The sequence below is a fragment of the Trichechus manatus genome, unplaced genomic scaffold (assembly GCF_000243295.1).
Source record: "Trichechus manatus latirostris isolate Lorelei unplaced genomic scaffold, TriManLat1.0 scaffold00033, whole genome shotgun sequence".
In the NCBI taxonomy this organism is placed as follows: Eukaryota; Metazoa; Chordata; class Mammalia; order Sirenia; family Trichechidae; genus Trichechus; species Trichechus manatus.
This window is the reverse complement of record NW_004443969.1, coordinates 20,683,724-20,697,841: the sequence shown is the minus strand read 5'-3', so window position 1 is coordinate 20,697,841 and position 14,118 is coordinate 20,683,724.

The window sequence follows — 14,118 nt, the reverse complement described above, 5'->3', positions numbered from 1 at the left end:
ACGGCACCCTAGCAACTGGCTCTTAACCACAGCACCACCAGGGCTCCTCTTTTACCATGGGTGACTTCAAAACTGTCTTTTTTTTTCTCCTCTACATTTTCTCCACAAACTTCTTTCAGAGCATACACAATGAGTGGGGATTTCTTACAATAAAAAAGATGACCACAGGGGTATCCTGCCGTAGTTCCCCCTTCGCTTTGCTCTGTGCTTCGAGTGTTCTCTCAACAGGCATTAAATATGTTTGTAGTTACTGTTACAGATTGAACTGTGTCCCCCAAAAAGTTATGTCGAAGTTCTAACCCCTATACCTGTGAATCTGACCCTGTTTGGAAATAGGGTTTCTATTTTGTTAAGATAACAGAGTAGGATGGGCCCTAAACCTTATCGCTTCCAAGTGGTGTCACATAAAAATAGCAGAATAGACACAGACACACGCACACAGGAGGAAGACAGATGCTGCGTGAGGACCCATCTACAAGCAAAGGAATTCCATGGATTGCTGGTAGACACCAGAAACTGCAAGAGAGGCCCACAGAAGGAATCCATATGGCAGAGACCTTGATTTGGACTTACAACCTACAGAACTATGAGAAAATAAATTTCTGTTTTTAAAGCCACCCACTTGTATTTTTTGTTATGGCAGCACTAGGTAACTAAGATGGTTACTAACAGCCATTAGTCAAGCATTTGGAAAACTGGTAATGTGGTATTCCCAACCTGGTGAATAAAAGCCCCAACAGCATACATATTAAGTTTCAGTTTTTTTGTTTGTTTGTTTGTTTAAATTCAAGTTTCATCTGTTGTGTTTTCTGGTTTAGAATGTCCTCATTATATACCTGCTGCCTCAGCAAGATATTGACATTTGTCTGAATTCTGCTTTGGCCTCCTACCGGTGTTGAAATACCAGGTTTGAAAGAATAAGTAGAAAGAAGGGATTTTCCTAAGACAGCCATAGAATTATTCACTTGAAATTTTCTCCATGATTTTGCAACTCTGAGAAGCCACCAGCATCATGGTCAGATTTGGCCTATGTACACCTGGAAGATATGAGACTTGAATATTTCATGTTAACGCTCTGGCTTTGCTTCCCCTGGGGTGGGGGAAGGAGGCTAAACTGCATGTGTTAAACCTCTCTAAACTGTAACTCAGCATATGCTAGAGGAGGGCTGCCTGGTGGCATCTTAGTCTTTCAGTATTTACTCCCTACCTTTTCACCCAAAATGAGTTTGTTTAGCTGTTCATGAATTGGAACAAAGTGCTGTTCTGTGTCAGCTGTAGCCCCAGGTAGAAAAGGCAGATGTTTATGGGTTATAATTTAAAGGAAGTCCAAAAGCCTCCTACAGAAAATATTTTTCCTAATAGCCTTACAGAAATTCCCATATTAGTCACTTCCTTGGAATGAAGCAGTGAGAAAAAAAAAAAAAACTCTGATAAAATATCCAAACAATCTAAAAGTTGTAGCACATAAAGCCCTTTTCACTTACTGATCAAGTTAGATAATCAGTCACTTACAAGGACTAAAGAGAGGAAAATCGTGATAGAAAAAGGGAGAAAAAACAAGGATTGGAGCATGTCCAAGCTTGGAAAGGCAGTACAATTTTAACAGCTGAAGGAATTGATAACAAGGGAGACATTGCTAAAGACACTCATCACCATCCTAAAATAATTGCTTAGGACCAACCCTGATGGTGATGCTATATATCCATCCATCTGTTTTTCTGTCCTTCCACCTACCCACCCACTCATTCATCCATCCACCAACCCACCCACCTACCCATTCATCATCCATCCATCCATCATCCATCCATCCATCACCCATCCAGTTAGCAAGAGCTTATTGAGTAACGTTGTACCTGGCAATGGGATGGTACACTAGGAACACAGAGGTGAGCAGAACTCAAATCTTTATTCTTAAAGAGTTTACAAAGGAATAAAGGCAGGTAAATAAATGTTATATATCAGAGTCTTTGGCACTAGAATAGAAGTCAGCTCATGTTGCTATAATAACAAGAGCTGGCATTTATTACCTTTTGACAGACACTTTTCTATAGATGTATCATTAATCCTCCAACAACACTGAGGTAAGCACTATTATCAGATCCATTTTACAGGTGAGAAAATGGTGATAGACTTTAGGTAAGTTTCCCAAAGTCCTACAGATAAAAGGAGGCAGGACTAAGATTTGAACCCAGGTTTTATCTAGCTCCAAAACCAATTTTCTTAACTCTCTGTTACATAGCTCTCGAGAGTGTCCAAGAGATAGAGCTAATTGAAATGAATTCCTGCATGGCTAAATATGAGAAACGTCACACAGATTCTCACAGCCATCTCTATCTGCTCTTCATCTAGTCAGGAAAGGCATATGACTTCTCGGCTGACGTTGTTTTGTTCTCTAGAGACTTCACTATAAGCAACATGACTGGTTCAAGCTTAAACATCAAGGCTATTTACTGGTGAACTGTATCCTCAACGATTAAAAAAGGTTAATGTGGTTCCTTTGAATTATTATGATTTGGCCATTTTCATTGTGAGTACAGACAGGCATTGGGAGTTACTCATGCTCACAAAGCAGAGAGGCTATAGAAAATATGGGGAGACCAGTGAAGTTTTGTGAGCAAGACAAATTTTGTCAGCGCCTACGGAAGGGACCTAGGAGACTGTAGCATCTAATTTGATACTCTTATAAGCCACAAACATGTCTAAATGACCAAGAGCCAGCCACCACCACAAAATAACCAGAATAGGTCTGGAGTCAGCAGGGAAGAGCTAGGAAAAAGGCCAGGCAGATAATGAAAGGGGGCATTAAGGTATACATTAAACTCTCCAAAGGGGAAAAAATAAGCAAAATTTCCAAGACATCCCTAACAAAAACTTGAAGTATTAACATTTTTTTGCTAAAGTAGCAAAAATGGCAAATTTGCTGGTTTCACTAAGTACATTACATTGCTTTTTTTTTTTTTTTTTTTCCTTCCCCCCTTGAAGTGGGGAGGTGGGAAAGCTTCACTGAGCAGTAGTGAGGATGTAAGAGACTTTTTAAAAGTGGTACATCAACCAATTACTTGGAGTTCAGAGGGAGCAGTTTATTTTTCTGGCATGGGGAAATCAGCATATTTGGAGCTGGCATCCAAAGGCTTAGCCTGGCTCCTTGAGCAACCTGGGATTCCAGATGGGAGAGAAGCTGTCTTATTTTGTGGAGCAAAGCTGCCACTGGAACCCGGGGTGCTTGATTGAAATTTCAGACATCTGATTTTGTCAGAGTTCGGATCTCTTTCCTTTGAAATGCCCTGCCTTAATAACCGTTTTAACCCATTGCCAATCTTTCCTGCAAACATGTCTCCCTCTGATTGGGAAAATTAATGAACAGGCACTAGCTAATATAATTAAGCCCAAACACTCCTGATTTCAGGAGAAGAAAAATCCACTGCCCTGATTTTCTCTTGACAACACAAAGTCTTGCCATCCCTGAACTGTTTAATTATTGAAATGAACTGTAACAGTACACCAGATAGGGGCAGAGGTCGCTGAGCAGGACTGGAAGTCAGAAAGCAGGCAGCGGCTGACAGAAGGGCTTGCCAACGCCTCGGGCTGCAGCTACAAACCCACACACACTTTTTCTCAGGCATCCAGCCTCTGAAAGGTATCCTGATAGCGGGACTAATTTGCTAGTGCTCCGAAGGTCCAACGGTGCTTGCTTGTTTTAAGACAAGCCAAAATATGCTCTGGTGACCACCACGACATTGCAATTCCCATGCCCTACCGAGTTCCTCTTTTCAGATCCCAGGCCTTTTTTTTTTTTTTTTTTTGCCTCCCTACGTGCAGTCCAGGATGTAGACAAAATGAATTCCGAGTGAACTATGCGGGGGTGTGTATTTTTTTAGAAACAAACAGCAAATTAAGAAGAAAAAACTAATTTTCTTCTCACTTTTTCTTTCTTTCTTAATTTCTTTTTTTTTTTTCCTATGGGAAGGGGTACCTATGTTTATTTTTTCAGAGACGCTTTCGTCTGGAACACAGCTCAGTTCTATGAAAGTGCCTTTCCCCCCCCCCCCCAAATTTTTAAGTATTAAATATTAGCTCCCTGTTTTAATTTTCTTCTCTGCCTCTCAAACCTAATAGAACCTGTTGCAATTACTTTATGAATAAAGGTGCCCAACTATCTATGATTCTAGAATACCACTATCTGCTGGAAAGATAGAATTATATTGTTTTCCTAATATGTCAGTGATAATATTTGGACTATTCCAAAAATTATGATAAGAAAAATAAACCTGGAAAAGGTTACTAAAAATATTAGTACTAGGTAAATCAGAATAAAATTCTGATTTTCAAACATTATTCAATTTTCATAAATTATTTAGTAATAAAGAACTTATAAAAATAAGTACCTTAAATGGGTTACATATATTCTGTATTTTTAAAAAAACTATATTCTAAACATTTTAACCAAAAACCAAATCAAACCCGTTGCCGTTGAGTTGATTCCGATTCATAGCAACCCTGTAGGATAGAGTAGAACTGCCCTATAGGCTTTCCAAGGAGCTTGTGGTGGATTCAAACTGCTGACCTTTTGGTTAGCAGCTGCAGCTCTTAACCACTATGCCACCAGGGTTTCCAAACATCTTAGGTGCTCTGAATTACAATTACAACTCTTTTTTTTTTTTAGGAAAAAAAATGATTAAAAGTAACAAGCTTATTTGTAGTACCAGGGATGGCCTGAGTCATACTTGTGAAGTTGGCATAATTTGCCTTCCTTGCCCTCAGTCTTCCTGTTCTACATCATTCTCTTCAGTGCCACCCTGCCCGTACTCCACAGCCACAGCCAGTGGAACCTGTTATTTCCCTTATTTGGTGTCACTGCCATCACAATCTCAAATCACCCTATTAAAACTTACTTAAGTCTGTTGCTGTTGTTAGCTGCCTTCGAATTGGCCCCTGACTCACAGTGACCCTATGTTCGACAGGACTGGACCATTGTGATTCACAAGGTTTCCATTGGCTGATTTTTGTAAATAGATAGCCAGGCCTTTCTTCCTCATCTGCCTTAGTCTGGAAGCTCTGCTAAAATCTGTTCTGCATCATAGCAACATGCAAGCCTCCACTGAAAGGTGGTGGCCATGCTTGAGGTGCGTTGGCCAGGAACCAAACCTGGTCTCCTACATGGAAAGTGAGAATTCTACCACTGAACCAAAGGCTTAAAGAGAACTGGTAATCTTTTAACAATAGAATGTGGATGTGAGACCTCTTTTTAATACTAACAAAGGTAATAGGAAGACTAGACATCAGTGTATATGCATATCATTTTTTATCCAAACTGGAGCAACTTTGAGAGTGAAAGGAGTGTTATTAATAATTGCACTGAGACAAGGGGCCTATGCCAGAACTATTACAGGAAAAATGGGCTACTTCGTGTATTTATCAAAATATACACAGTAAACAAACTCAGGTTTAGGCATACAGGAGATGTATGTATCTTGCCGATTTCCTAGCCAGACCACCCCTTTGTCTCTCCCCTTCTCTGTAGCCTAACCTCTTGGGTTCCACCCATACTGCCAGCTCCCTACGGGCTCATTTCAACCTTGCCATTGCCAGGCTTTTCCCAGACTTTCCACATAGAGTTGCTGGGACTCAGGTGTGATTCGAGTGGCTCCAGTCCAGCTTCTAAAAGCAAGGGCTCTTGCCCATCCCTCACCTCTTCTGTCCCAGTCTACCTACCTGGGAGCCCAGATTCTCCACATGAGGAAAACTTCATCAATTATGCATCATATCAATATGGACATCTGAAAATGCAAAAAGACCCTGTTATAAACTAACTTATTAGTAAAAGAATTAAGTATCATGGGATGAAAATTCTATCCACCACAACATTATAGTGTATGAAGCAAAAGCTTAGTACCACCATAATGAATTTAGTTCTAGATGTCTCCAGAAACAAATTAACTAAATCTAATAAAGAAGATCCCTATCAATTCATTTGGATAAATTTTGTGAAAATGTAAAGAGTGTCCAGCAATGGGTTTCAAACTTTAGTATATGTAAGGATCGCTCTCAGCCAGTTTGATTAAAACCCCAAGAGTCAGCGTGTTTAGTAAGCCCACAAGGCTATATGGATGTAATGGATCAACGGACCCAAAAAGAAACACAGTAAAGATTTTATCTTTCTTAGTCATGGTCTTGACAACACAGAGGATGCCATGGAGGCTGTATGTAGCTTTTTCAGATTGTCTCGTTGTTGCTGTTGCTAGATGTCATCAAGTCAGCTCCTATTCATGGAGACCTTATGTACAACAGAATGAAACATTGCCTGATCCTGTGCCATGTTCATGACCGCTGGTATGCTCAAGTCCATTATTTTGGCTATGTTGTCAATCCATCTCATTTGAAGGTTTCCTTCATTATTGCCGAGCCTGTTATTGTTAGCTGCTGTGGAGTCGGCCCTGACTCGTGGCAATCCCATGTGTTACAGAGTAGAACTGCTCCATAGGGTTTTCTTGGCTGTAATCTTTATGGAAGCAGTTTGCCAGACCGATGTTCCACAGAGCCACTGGATGGGTTTGAACTGCCAGCCTTTGGGTTAGCAGCTGATGGCAAACCGCTTGTACCACCTAGGCACATTTTGCTGACCCTAGAAGTGCTCATATACCGAGAGAGGTGCACAGACCCACCAAAGATTGAAAAAGAGACTTCCTCATTCCTAAAAAAGTGGCATGGTCTACGTCCTGGAAAAGTAGACCAGGTTGGGCATATATGTAAAATCAGAAACTAGTATCGATCTCCAGAGAAATAATGTTAAGTAGAGTCTAAACCCCATTCAGGGAAGAACTGTGATTCCCTTTATGACTCAGGCTTGGCAAAGAAAAGTGAAAATGTGGCTCGGCCACCTCAGCGATGTGCAGGAACAAATTACAGGGAATATGAATGAAATTACTATTAGGGAAACATCTGAATTTTTCAAACAAGGTGAGTTTTCCTCTTCAGTTGTCTAATTTAACATTCCAATATGGGAATAAACCCAGCATCTGTAAACTGTACTTAATCCATTCTTTAAATAGCATTACAGCCTTTTTCATTTCTCTCCACACTGCATTTTGTTGTTTTTGTCTCAGAGGCTTTCGCACAGGGCCAGGACTTGCACTGGGAGGCCTGCGGATTACAGGAAATAATGACCTGTATATATTTAGTTGTTCAAAGGAAATTAGAGTAGCCTGATTTTTATTATTCCCCATTGCCCCACGTTCTCTGGTGTAATAACTTGCCCTGTTCTCTAATTTACTTTTACATCATCAGAAATGTATACCATTTAGCCCAGATTCTCCCATGACCAATCAGGACCTGCTGCTAGCTAGGTTCACAAAACCTTCCATGGAATGGCAGGCCTTCCTAATGCAGGCCAGCCAAAGACACCAAAGAGCTGATCTTTCCAGAAAGCATGTGAACCGGAGAAAGTAATTTACCAACTTCTTCCCTTAGGTAGCTGGTGACCACTGTGTGCCCCTGCTATTGAATGTGACAGCTAACTTTTTCAGGTCTGGTGTCATTTTAGATTAACCTTGTCTCATAAAAATGTGTAGGCAGTTTCCTTGTGGCTAATTGTTTAATTGTTCACATATCAGTGTACTTCCAGTGATACTGCCTTCTGTCCTGCCTTTTCTTTTCTCTTACCCCATCTCTTGCCAGCAAACTTGTATAGTCTCTTTAATGTCAATATCCAGAATCCAAAATTCATCTGCTTGTATTTTTTCTTTAAGCAAAGAGAAGAAAACTCCGTTTTGTTTTTAAAGAATTATGATTAGATATTTGGATTGGGATTTTGCTGGAATTTTGTAATCCTACAGATATATCATCTGTATGTGCTAGAATATTGGAGGGAAAGAGGGGCCCTGGGGGAAACTACATCCTTATTGGACATAAATTTAATGTTACCAGAATCTTTACCACTTATCAGCTTTTCTTTTTAACTAAAACTCCATATATGGAAGGCAAGACTCTTCCAGATGAGAGCAACATTTAGAAGGCAGGCAAATCTGATTTTGTTGTTGTTGTTGTTATTGTTAGTTTCAATGTATTTTTCAGGATATTTCATGAAATTTCATGGCTTCTCGAAATTCCATTACAATAGCTTAAGTTGTGTGTTCTTTAACTGGCAGGCTTTGGCAGGATAAAAATGAAAAGAAGAAGTAAGCAGTCTTAATAATCAACTTCTAAAATTTGCTCCAACATGATCATATTTTAAGAGCTCAATAAATTTGGCCTTTATAAACTTTTCTTCATCCTTCCCCAAACATTTCTTTTCAGTCCGGGCAGTTGCCTCATTATTAAATAGGTTTTCTATTCCAAAACAAACTCAAGTCACTCAGATTCATTTTACTTTAATTTCCTTTAGTCTTATATACTTAAAGATTAATTATTGCTTTTGTTATGTTCCCTCCCTCCCCTCTTTGAACATCAGCATTCCACCTCATTTTCTTACCTATATTTTCTTAAAAAGAGCATATTTACTTTTTAATATTCTCCCAGACTTGATGCCTCTAAATATTTCTAACATTTTCCTAAATCTTAACTAAATTCTCCCAACTCTCCTAAAACACTTATCTCTGGTTCTGGTTCAATAGGCAATTTTTAAACAGTTACTATTTGAATCATAATTTTATTATTGGAACACAGGAAGGCTCTCTTACCAAGAAATGATGGACGAAATGATGAAGTAAAAGAGCTGAACAGAAGATTTCAAAGGGCAGCTCAAGAAGACAAAGTAACATATTACAATGAAATGTGCAAAGACCTGGAGTTAGAAAATCAAAAGGAAAGAACATGCTCAGCATTTCTCAAACTAAAAGAACTGAATTAAAAAGTCAAGCCTTGAGTTGCAATACTGAAGGATTCTATGGGGAAAAAATTGAATGACACAGGAAGCATCAAAAGAACATGGAAGGAATACAGAGTTACTGTACCAAAAACAATTCGTCAACATCCAACCATTTCAGAAGGTAGCATATGATCAAGAACTGATAGTATAGAAGAAAGAATTCCAAGCTGCACTGAAGGCATTGGTGAAAAACCAGGCTTCAGGAATTGATGGAATACCAATTGAGATGTTTCAATAAACGAATTCAGAATTGGAGGTGCTCACTCATCTATGCCAAGAAATTTGGACAACCAACTGGAACAGATCCATATTTGTGCCCATTCCAAAGAAAAGTCATCCAACAGAAATTATGAAACAGCATCATTAATATCACATACAATTAAAATTTTACTAAAGCTCATTCAAAAGTGATTACAGCAGTGTATCAACAGGGAACTGCCAGAAAGTCAAATTGGATTCAGAAGAGGACATGGAATGAGGGATGTCATTGCTGATGTCAGATGAATCTTGGCTGAAAGCAGAGAATACCAGGAAGATGTTTATCCATGTTTTACTGACAATGCAAAGGCATTTGAGTGTGTGGATCATAACGAACTATGGAAAATATTGTGAAGAATGGGAATTCTACTTAATTGTGCTCATGTGGAACCTGTACATAGACCAAGAGGCAGCTGTTCAAACAGAACAAGGGGACACTGCAGAGTTTAAAATCAGGAAATGTGTGTATCAGGGTTGTAACTTTTCACTATACTTACTCAGTCTGTATGCTAAGCAAATAATCTGAGAAGCTGGACTCTATGAGGAGAACGGGGCATCAGGATTGGAGGAAGACTCATTAACAACCTGCAGTATGCAAATGACACAACCTTGCTTGCTGAAAGCAAAGAGGACTTCAAGCACTTACTGATGAAGTTTAAGACTGCAGCCTTCAGTATGGATTACACCTCAACACAAAGAAAACAAAAGTCCTCACAACTGGACCAATAAGCAACATCATGATAAATGGAGAAAATATTGAAGTTGCCAATGATTTCATTTTACTTGGATCCACAATCAACACCCATGGAAGCAGCAGTCAAGAAATCAAATGATGTATCACATTGGGCAAATTCGCTGCAAAAGACCTCTTTAAAGTGTTGAAAAGCAAAGATGTCACTGTCTTAGTTATCTAGTGCTGCTACAACAGAAATACCACAAGTAGATGACTTTAACAAAGAGAACCTTATTCTCTCACAGTCTAGAAGCCTGGAAGCCCAAATTCAGAGCACCATTTCTAGGGGAAGGTTTTCTCTCTCTGTTGGTTCTGGAGGAAGGTCCTTGTCATCAATCTTCCCTTGGTCAATCTTCCCTTGGTCTATGAGTTTTTCTGCGCAGTAACCTCAGGTCCAAAGGACGTGCTCTGCTTCCAGCCCAGCTTTCTTGGTGGTATGAGGTCCCTCTGTCTCTCGGCTTGCTTCTCTCTTTTATATCTCAAGAGAGATTGGCTTAAGACAAAATCTAATCTTGTAGAATGAGTCCTGCCTCATTAACATAACTGCTACTAATCCCATCTCATCAGCATCATACAGATAGGATTTACAACACATAGGAAAATCACATCAGATGACAGAATGGTAGACAACCACACAATACTGGAATCTGAAAACGGACTTCAGAATGAATGATGGCTGAGGAAGAAGACGAGTTCTAGGAACTATGGCATCCAGGGCAGGATTGGACCTGAAGTTTTATGTGCCTGGAGGCCTTGCAGGGCATAAGTGGCAAGTTGGATTCTGAGTGCAACCTTGGAGCCCAGGGGTAAGCAGAAGTCACGCTATGTGTGAAAAAAGCAGCAATGGTGACTCAGAATGAGCAGACTCACCGTTAGTGCTACTGTGGCACACCCCAAGGCAGTCCTGTTAACCCAATGGATATGAGTCAGGAGATGCTAACACACTCCCTGTCTGCCCTAAAGAATCACACGTTTGAAGATTTTGCAATGACCTGGTGAAAATACTTAAGACATAACTGGAGAAAAAAAGAATAGAAAACTACATAAAACCAAACACCAAACCCATTGCCGTTGAGTCAATTCCAACTCATAGTGACCCTATAGGTCAGAGTAGAACTGCCCCATAGGGTTTCCAAGGAGCACCTGGTGGATTCGAACTCTACTGGCCTTTTGGTCAGTAACTGTAGCTCTTAACCACTACGCGACCAGGGTTTGCAGAAAAAATACATATACAGTAGTATATATGTGATCTATATAGCAGTATTTGATCTTAGGACTCCCTAGGTACTGTACAAGGTTCAACCTCTCAGTTGCTAACCAAAAGGTTAGAGGTTCAAATCCACCCAGACGTGCTTTGGAAGAAAGACCTCTCAATCTACCTCTAAAAAATCAGCCACTGAAAACCGTATGGGGCATAGTTCCACTCTAAAACACGTGGGGTCACCATGAGTCAGAATCGACTTAATAGCATCTGGTATTATATATGATCTTACCTTTTTGTTAAAGGGAAAAAAGATGTAAATATAACTAAATTAGACATGAATGTCAATAGTTAGAAAGCATAGCAGAAGGAAAGAGCAGAGATGCTATTTAAGTTGTGGGATAAGAGGGAATCGTGTGATTTTTATTTCTTACTTTATACTTTTCTGTATCTTCTATGTTTTGAATAATGAACACGTAATGCTTTTATAATCAGTTTTAAGGTATTCTAAAATATGAACTTCCTGTCTCAAACCAGGATTGATACCAGAATTAGGAACAGCTCATTCTCTAAGTAGGACAAAAATATTGGACCTTGTTGTGAAAAGGCTTGGTGAAGACACAGCCCAAGAAAAGTGTGGGAAATGTGGAAAATGTGGTTTGCTCAATGGAAATGAGCATACTCCTACATACACTTAACAAGAATTTAGCATGTGTCATCAGAACACTTTCTTCCTAACAGACAACTATTTGGTAGTTTGGTAATAGGAAGCAAGATGTTCTCCCCCACCACCACCCCCCCACCTCTGCTAACCACGCTCTGGGGAAGAAAAGAACCCTAAACCCTTTGGCCACATGGAACTGTATATTGGACTATGGAGTACAGGGTTTGTTTGGAATGATGGATGGTTTGACAATATAGCACAATCAGACAAGACCAGCCATCAATCACTTTAAATCAATGATAGACCTTGGGTATGTTTTGTGCCACTTTCATTCATTCTGGTGCCCAGAGAGCTGCAAGGAGCAAACTCATGACCTCATATGAGCAAAGAAAATGGCTTTTAAAGTTGTTTCCAGGCTCTATTCATCACTCATTCCTGGGTAAGATGCCAGGAAATAACTTTCGTGTCTTTTTTTTTTTTTTTCTTCAACTCATCTTTCTCACCTCAAACAAAGTTATGATGAAGGATATGCACACATACCAAAAAGGGAAGGAGAACCCATCTGAGTGGGCTAGGCTTTTATCATGGAAATTAATCTTAGTTTTTGTTTTTTTTTTTAATTTATCTTAATCATCAAATAATATACTCAGAATTTCCTCCTGTCTTAGCTGGTAGGAAGTTTTGATTTGGTCATGATTTTTTCTCTTTGAGTCATCTCAGAACATTCAGAGCAGAGTGCTCTGGTCATTAATACACATAGGACTTCGCTGTTATATTCATCTCAGACAAGTTCAATCAAGAGCGTTTTCTGCTGGGCACTGTGAGGTCCATCCTAGAATCCCATAAGCAATACTGGCATCTCTCAGGGTCATGAGTATCCAGCACTGCAGAGGGTGAGGGGGTTTATTCCCCTTTATAGCCTCAGAAAATCTTTTAAGCATGCTAAAAATCTCTCTCTTCAAATGCCGTTGTTATACAGCCTCATCAACTCAAACCACTAGCTCATCTCTGATACCTGCATTAATCCTCTTCAATGGTCCTGAAACACAAAAGTGCCTTACTCCCTTCCCCTTCCTAGCCCAAGAGATGAGTAGGGAAGTAATGGCAGCTTAGCGCTTCAAAAGCGTAGAGGTGAGCTCCACCAATTTTGAGTGAGGCTAGTAAGGATGGAAAAAAACTTGTTTTGTCTCATCTTGTTATAGATGTTTTAATACAAAGACTTGCTGGAATTAGTAACATTGTACTTCTTCCATAACACATGAACTCACCAAAAGGTTCTTTAGATTTCCCATCTACCAAGAAAATAGTTTAATATCTATCTTGTGATACTGTCTTACCACACAAAAAACTTTCTCATGATGTTAATATAATTTCATTTAATGATGAAAACTGTTTTTCACATTTTTTAAAATGTCGTGGTTTATTAGTATGTGTTGTTAGGTGCCATCCAGTCAGTTCTGAATCACAGCTACCCTATGTACAACAGAACAAAACACTGCCTGGTCCTGCGCCATCCTCACAATCGTTGTTATGCTTGAGCCCATTGTTGCAGCCATTGTGTCAATCCATCTCGTTGAGGGTCTTCTTCTTTTTTGCTGACCCTCCACTTTACCAAGCATGATGTCCTTCTCCAGGGATTGGTTCCTCCTAATAACATGTCCAAAGTATATGAGACGAACTCTTGCCATCCTCACTGCTAAGGAGCATTCTGGCTGTACTTCTTTCAAGACAGATTTGTTCATTCTTTTGGCAATCCACAGCATATTCAATATTTTTCTCCAACACCACAGCTCAAAGGCATATACACACTGCTTAATAAAGGGCAATGGAATTGAATTCCAAGGAAATAATGAACTAGTAACACCTGGGATCTCAACACCTCTGGTGACAAGGCAAGCTGGAACCAGGAAATTCACTGGCCTAAGAATCAAACTCCTGGTTTGACTCCAGATCACATTCTAGATATAGGACGATTAGCAAGATGCCAAGCCTCTCCTCTGAGCTTCACCTTTCCAGCATTTTGAAGAATGATTTGTGTTCTGGGGATTCTGTGTGGATTAAAAGCTATTTCCCTTACAGCTGTGTCAATTTTTCCTTTTCTCACTTATCTATGACAAAATCTTCTCTTCAATAACAATTATGTAATAATAACACTGTCTTCATTATTTTTGTTGCTATTATTATAGGAACCAAAACAAATGTGAGTATCCCCAGCTAAATTTTTGTGTACATATATATATGTATGTATATATTCATATATATGTGTATATGTATATATATGTATATGGGTACATGTGTTTATATATGTATGTGTGTGTGTAAATGTGTATGTATACATATATACAGGATGCAATAGTGAAATTATAGATCTAAATATAATATGTTTCTCAAAGGGGTCA